This window comes from Oncorhynchus gorbuscha, linkage group LG17 (assembly GCF_021184085.1).
Source record: "Oncorhynchus gorbuscha isolate QuinsamMale2020 ecotype Even-year linkage group LG17, OgorEven_v1.0, whole genome shotgun sequence".
Classification (NCBI taxonomy): domain Eukaryota; kingdom Metazoa; phylum Chordata; class Actinopteri; order Salmoniformes; family Salmonidae; genus Oncorhynchus; species Oncorhynchus gorbuscha.
In genome coordinates this window covers 8882205-8889752 of record NC_060189.1, presented here as the reverse complement: position 1 = coordinate 8889752, position 7548 = coordinate 8882205, and positions in this window count along the sequence as shown.

Sequence of the window (7548 nt, the reverse complement as noted above, 5' to 3'; positions counted from 1 at the left end):
AACAAAAATTATACAAATATTTGTTTCTTCTTTTTTTTTTTTACGGTATTGAAAATCATCCCACCGGTATACGGTATAAAAGGTATATCGCCCAAGGCTTTTCTCCACTCCCTTTCCCTACATTTGGTGAATAATTTTACTGCAAGAAATGCTTAATTCCAGAGGAGTTATTATTAAGGCTATGTGAGAGGTTATAGATCTACAGTCAGTGTCCATATTTCAGTTTCCATTTAATCCATCTGAACGGTAAGCTACAGTTCCTTTGACGTGCCATAGGCCTATTTGAAGTCCCTGTCTTGTGACACTAGAATTTCTATAGCGCCTCATAGTAATCTTTCCCAAACATTACTATCAGGAATCAAGGTAAGACCCAGATGCAGACTGTCAAAGTAACAATGTTTATTGTGGCAACAGGGGCAGGGAAGGACAGGTCAGGCAGGCAGGGGTCAAAAATCCAGGGTAAGGCAAAGGTACAGGACGGCAGGCGGACTCAGGGTCAGGGTCAGGCAGAGTTCAGTAATCCAGAGGTGGAGTAAAGGTACAGGGAGGCAGGCGGACTCAGGGTCAGGGTCAGGCAGAGTTCAGTAATCCAGAGGTGGAGTAAAGGTACAGGGCGGCAGGCAGGCAGAGAGGTCAGGCGGGCGTGTACAGGGTCAGGACAGGAAGTCAAAAACCAGGAGGAAACGATAGGAGCTGACAGGAAAACGCTGGTTAGCTTGAATGAACAAGACGAACTGGCAACAAACAGACAGAGAACACAGGTATAAATACACAGGGGTTGGAGAGAAGCACAAGGACAGGTGAAACAGATCAGGGCGTGACAGTACCACCCCCCCCCCCCCCTCTAGGGACGCCACCTGGTGTTCCACCTGGGCAGATACCTGGGGTTGACTGGGGTGCTGGGAGTGAAAGTCGGCGATGAGGGCCGGGTCCACGATGTCTTGAGCGGGAACCCAGCACCTCTCCTCCGGGCCATAACCCTCCCAGTCAACCGGGTGCTGGAAACCCCTGCCCCGTGTTCGAACCCTCAGGAGGCATCTCACCGTGTACGCTGACTTGCCATCGATGATACGAGGGGGAGGGATGGGCCTAGAAACAGAAGACAAGGTGCAGTAACCGCTTGGTACGGCATCTGCAAGACACATTTACATTACATTACATTTTACATTTAAGTCATTTAGCAGACGCTCTTATCCAGAGCGACTTACAAATTGGACACCGACCACAAGGCGCTTCACAGGGTGGTGAGTACGGCCCAGTACATCACTAGGACCGAACTCCCTGCTATCCTGGACCTCTATACCAGGCAGTGTCAGAGGAAGGCCCAACATTTTTTCAAAGACTCCAGCGACACAAGCCATAGATTGTTCTCTTATGGTAAAGGGATTCCAGTGCACCAAGTCTGGAACACACAGGACCCTGAACAGCTTCTACCCCCCAAGACATAATACTGCTGACCCTCTCTACTCTATGCACACACACAAACTGACACCCCACACACACACACACACACACACACACACACACACACACACACACACACACACACACACACACACACACACACACACACACACACACACACACACACACACACACACACACACACACACACACACACACACACACACACACACACACACACACACACACACACACACACACACACCAGTGGCGGTCATTGCCATTTAAGATGAGGGATGATGATGATGATTTTTTTAATGAGCATGGCCTTATTTCTATTACAGCATATTGGATGACTGTTGTTCATATTTCATTTACTGAGCTCAATGTAACATTGATAGTTTTAGGCTACTACATGATACTCTAATTTCCCCTGTATCATTTTGTGTTTATTTCACCTTTATTTAACCAGGTAGGCAAGTTGAGAACAAGTTCTCATTTACAATTGCGACCTGGCCAAGATAAAGCAAAGCAGTTTCAGACATACAACAACACAGACTTACACATGGAGTAAAACAAACATACAGTCAATAATACAGTAGAAACAAGTCTATATACGATGGGAGCAAATGAGGTGAGATAAGGGAGGGTAAAGGCAATAAATAGGCCATGGTGGAGAAGTAAATACAATACAGAAAGTAAAACACTGGAAAGGTAGATTTGCAGTGGAAGAATGTGCAAAGTAGAGATAGAAATAATGGGGTGCAAAGGAGCAAAATAAATAAATCCTGTAGGGGGAGAGGTTGTTTGGGCTAAATTATAGATGGGCTATATACAGGTGCAGTAATTTGTGAGATGCTCTGACAGCTGGTGCTTAAAGCTAGTGAGGGAGATAAGTGTTTCCAGTTTCAGAGATTTTTGTAGTTCGTTCCAGTCATTGGCAGCAGAGAACTGGAAGGAAAGGCGGCCAAAGAAAGAATTGGTTTTGGGGGTGACCAGAGAGATATACCTGCTGGAGTGCGTGCTACAGGTGAGTGCTGCTATGGTGACCTGCGAGCTGAGAAAAGGGGGGACTTTACCAATCAGGGTCTTGTAGATGACCTGGAGCCAGTGGGTTTGGCGACGAGTATGAAGTGAGGGCCAGCCAACGAGAGCGTACAGCTCGCAGTGGTGGGTAGTTTATGGGGCTTTGGTGACAATACGGATGGCACTGTGATAGACTGCATCCAATTTATTGAGTTGGGTATTGGAGGCTATTTTGTAAATGACATCTCCAAAGTCAAGGATCGGTAGGATGGTCAGTTTTACAAGGGTATGTTTGGCAGCATGAGTGATCATGAGGTGGCTACTACCGCTGATGATATCTGGAAATGTGCATGTACAGCCTGGACCATCTACTGTTGCCAGCCCCAATTCTGATGTGTGCTCTGATTTGTTGCTTCACTGATTTCTGCTCTAGTAAAAGCCTGGGTTTTCTGCACGTTAAAACTAGAAACTTATTATCTAAACTTGATCAATTGAAAGTGTGGGTTCACAGCTCCAATCCAAATGTGTTGGTTATTACTGAGACGTGATTCAGAAAGAGTGTTTTGAACATTGATGTTGACCTTTCTGGTTATAATCTTTTTCAGCAAGACAGATCTTCCAAATGTGGTGGAGTGGCAATCTTTATCAAGGAACATCTTCATTGCTCGGTTGTCTCCACCAAATCTGTCCCCAAATAATTTGATTTGCTGGTTTTAAGCATTACACTTTCAAATAGATTGTTGTTGACTGTTGCTTGGTGTTATCGTCCTACATCAGCACCGGCCTGTGCCCTACCTTCCCTAAGCTCTCTCCTGGCCCCTTACACTAAATCTGAATTTGTCCTTCTAGGTGACCTAAACTGGGACATGCTTAAACCATCTGACCAAGTTCTAAAGCAATGGGACTCCCTAAATTTTAATAATCTCAGATTATTACCAATCCCACAAGGTATGACTCCAAACACCCAGAAAAGGCTACTCTCCTTGATGTTATCCTCACAAATAATCCTGATAGGTATCTGTCTGGTGTTTTCTGTAATGACCTTAGTGATCACTGTTTGACAGCCTGTGTTGGTAATGGCTGCTCAGTGAAACAACCTGTCCTGATTTGTCAAAAACGCTTGCTAAAAAGCTTCAATGAGTAAGCCTTCCTTCATGACATGGCCTCTGTAAATTGGCGTTGAAGACGCTTGGGAAGAAAAATAAACGCACACCTATTAAGACGAGGTGCTGGCTAGCGGAGTAGAAACTTGAAAATAAAAGAGACCCGAGATATCTTTCTTTGCGTCTCAGCCATATTTCTGTCGAAATCGGACTGTTTTTTGCAAATTCTTTTGATTCGACAGAATTGGCTGTAGGGAAAACTATTTCTTAAGGGAAGTTGAAGACGCTTGGACCTTCTTTTTTGATATTTTCAGTGGTATTGTTAACAAACACTCCCCCATAAAGAAATTTAGAATTAAAAACAGTTTCAGCCCCTGGTTTGACCGTGATCTGGCAGAGTTACTCCACCTCAAGAATTCCATTTGGCGAAAGGCTCGGCACACGCATACTCAGGCTGACTGGCTCTCGTTCAGGCAAATGGGAAATAAGTGCACTCAGGCTATCTGGAAGGCCAGTTCTCTCTCTGTGGGTCTAACCTCAAGAAGTTCTGGAAAACAATTAAAGACCTGGAGAATAAACCCTCCTCCTCAGCTGCTCATATCCCTTAATGTGGTTGTTACTGACAAGGAGCACATGGCTGAGCTCTTTAATCACCACTTCATTAAGTCAGGATTCCTATTTGACTCAGCCATGCCTCATTGCCCATCCAACATTTCCTCATCTTCTAATGCGACTAATCCTGATGCGCCTCCCTCTTTTCCCCATGCCCCGTTACAAAGTTTCTCCCTGCAGGCAGTCACTTTGTCTGAGGTGCTAAAGGAGCTCCTAAAACTTGACTCCAAAAAACCATCTGGGTCAGATGGTTTAGAGCACATATGTCAGAGTCAAGGCCCGCGGGCCACATCCGGCCCGCGAGAAGGTTTTTTACGGCCCCTGGGATGATCTTGATTTATTATTAGAACCGGCCCGCAGACCGCAGCAAGCCGGCAGCCCGCAGATCTTTTACACGCACCAATACTACATTTCCCACAATGCAACGGTGACGCACCGAGCAGTAGGCTGCTTCATTTCAATATTTATTGGCACAGCAGTTGTCAGCATCACAGTAAAATTAACTTTCAGATACCCATCAAAAATGGCAAAACGGAAGGTGGACACTGAGAACCGGGGGTTTCAAACAAGGTGGGAGTCGGAGTATTTGTTCACGGAGGTAGCTGGAAAACCTGTGTGTCTTCTGTGTGGAGAAAGTGTGGCGGTACTGAAAGAGTATAATCTGAGACGACATTATGAAACGAAACACGCGGACAAAAACAAGAATATGGACATGGAACAAAGGCTACAAAAGGCAGAGGAATTAAAACGAGGCCTCAAATCTCGACAGGCTCTGTTCAAAAAAGCCAAATCACAAGGCCAGGCTGCTGTCAAGGCCAGTTTTATTTTGGCAGAAGAGATCGCTAAATCAGCCCGGCCATTTACGGAGGGGGATTTCATCAAAAACTGCATGATTAAAGTTTGTGACGAAGTTTGCCCAGAAAAAGGCAACTCTTTTTAAATGTGAGTCTGAGCAGAAACACCATTGCCGAGAGAGTAGACCAGTTGTCCATCAATCTAAAAGAGCAGCTTGTGAAAAAGGGAAAAGATTTCATTGCATATTCCTTGGCTGTGGATGAGAGCACCGACATTTCTGACATTGCCCAGTTGTCAATTTTCATCCGCGGAGTGGACTCCAGCCTAAGCGTGACAGAGGAGTTTTTGGCTTTACGTCCTATGCATGGCACAACTACGGGGCATGATTTGTATGAAGAGGTGTCAAGATGTGTAAATGAGATGGAGCTGCCTTGGGAAAAACTCGTGGGTTTGACAACCGACGGAGCACCTGCGATGTGTGGACACAGGAGCGGACTGGTGGCAAAGATACGGGAAAAGATGCAAGAGGAAAACGCGACAGGTGAGCTGACAGCTTATCATTGTATCATACACCAGGAAGCGTTGTGCGGTAAAGCCTTGAAAATGGAGCATGTAATGAGCATCATCACGCGCACAGTTAACTTTATCAGAGCCAAAGGTTTGAATCACCGCCAGTTCAAGGCATTTCTGACGGAGTTAGAAACGGAGCATGGTGATTTGCCTTATCACACAGAGGTGCGATGGCTAAGCCAGGGAAAGGTGCTTCAAAGATGTTTCGAGCTTCGTGAGGAGATTTGTCTGTTCTTGGACAGCAAAGGGAAAGACACAACACAACTCCGAGACGAAATGTTTCTGTGTGAAATGGCTTTTCTGTGTGACATTACGAGTCATCTGAATGCAATGAACTTGCAGCTGCAGGGTCGGGATCGTGTCATCTCTGATATGTACAGTACAGTGAAGGCATTTAAAACCAAACTGACTCTGTGGGAGACGCAGATGCGGAAAGAAAATTTGAGCCACTTTCCCAGCTGCCAGACCATGAAAGAGAAGCTCTCTACCAGTGCGTTCCCGAGCGCACAGTTGGCTGATAAAATAGGTATGCTTGCCGCTGACTTTCGACGCCGATTTGCTGACTTTGAAGCACAAAAAGCAGGTTGGAACTGCTCGGTAACCCATTTGCTGTTGACGTGGAAAGCTCACCACCAAACCTCCAAATGGAGTTGATTGACCTCCAATGCAATGATGCACTGAGGGCAAAATATGCGGCAGTGGGTGCTGCGGAGTTCGCCCGTTTCCTCCCCGACACAATGCCCCAGCTGCGCATCCAGGCTGCTCAAACGTTGTCTATGTTTGGCAGCACATACCTGTGTGAACAACTGTTTTCTTTGATGAACTTGAACAAAACATCACACAGAAGTCGACTTACTGCTGAACACCTCCACTCAATTCTGAGGATTTCCTCAGCTCAGAGCCTTACCCCGAACATTGATGAACTTGTGGAAAAGATGGGACACCACCAAGTATCACCCTCAACCTCAAACAAGTGAACATTACTGTGCAATCACATATTTAGAGTTTTTACTCAGTTCAAGTTTAAAAGTTAAAGTTTAATATTTGTTTTCACTGCATGTTACTTCTCCTTAAACAAAGTGTTGTTTTTGATTAATAGATTTTTGCACTTTATTTTATTGTATTTCAATCCAATTATATTTTAAAAATATTTCAGTTGAGTGGATGATAGAAAATTGCTATTATTGTTTTTTTCTTTGAAGTAAATTTAGCCCACTTTTGCTAAAATAGAAAATATAGGCTACTGATGGTGCCTTGAATACCGGTTTCTTTCATTTAATGTTCATGTTATGGGGATTTTTATATAAAGGAAATTTGTCTTTTGTGTCTGTTGAAAATTAAAGATTACTGACAGAGCCATAAGAAAATATTGCTTTATTTATCTGATCATATTGGAATATATTTGTTAGGTTTTCAGTAGGTTCAATTAGGTTCACTAGACTATATGCGTCATTTAAAAAATTTTCAATGAACATTCGAACAGTCCGGCCCTCGGCTTGTAGCTAAATTTTTTATTTGGCCCTCCGTCCATTTGACTTTGACACCCCTGGTTTAGAGCCTTTTTAAGGCTGCTGCCCCTATCATTGCCAAGCCTATCTCTGACCTTTTTAACCTGTCTCTCCTCTCTGGGGAGGTTCCCATTGCTTGGAAGGCAGCCATGGTGTGTCCTTTATTTAAAGGGGGTGATCAAGCTGATCTTAACTGTTATAGGCAAATTTCTATTTTGCCCTGTTTATCAAAAGTGTTGGAAAAACTTGTCAATAATCAACTGACTGGCTTTCTTGATGTCTATAGTATTCACTCTGGTATGCAACCTGGTTTCCCTCTCAGGTTATGTATGTGTCAGTGCAACCTTAAAGGTCCTAAATTATGTTACAATTGCCCTTGATTCTAAGAAATAAAATCAATCAAAGAAAATGTATGAAGCCCTAAAACCCCAAACAGCAAGCAATGCAGGTGTAGAAGCATGGTGGCTAGGAAAAACTAGCAATGTTGTGCTGCTATTGTTATTGACTTGGCCAAAGCTTTTGATAAGGTA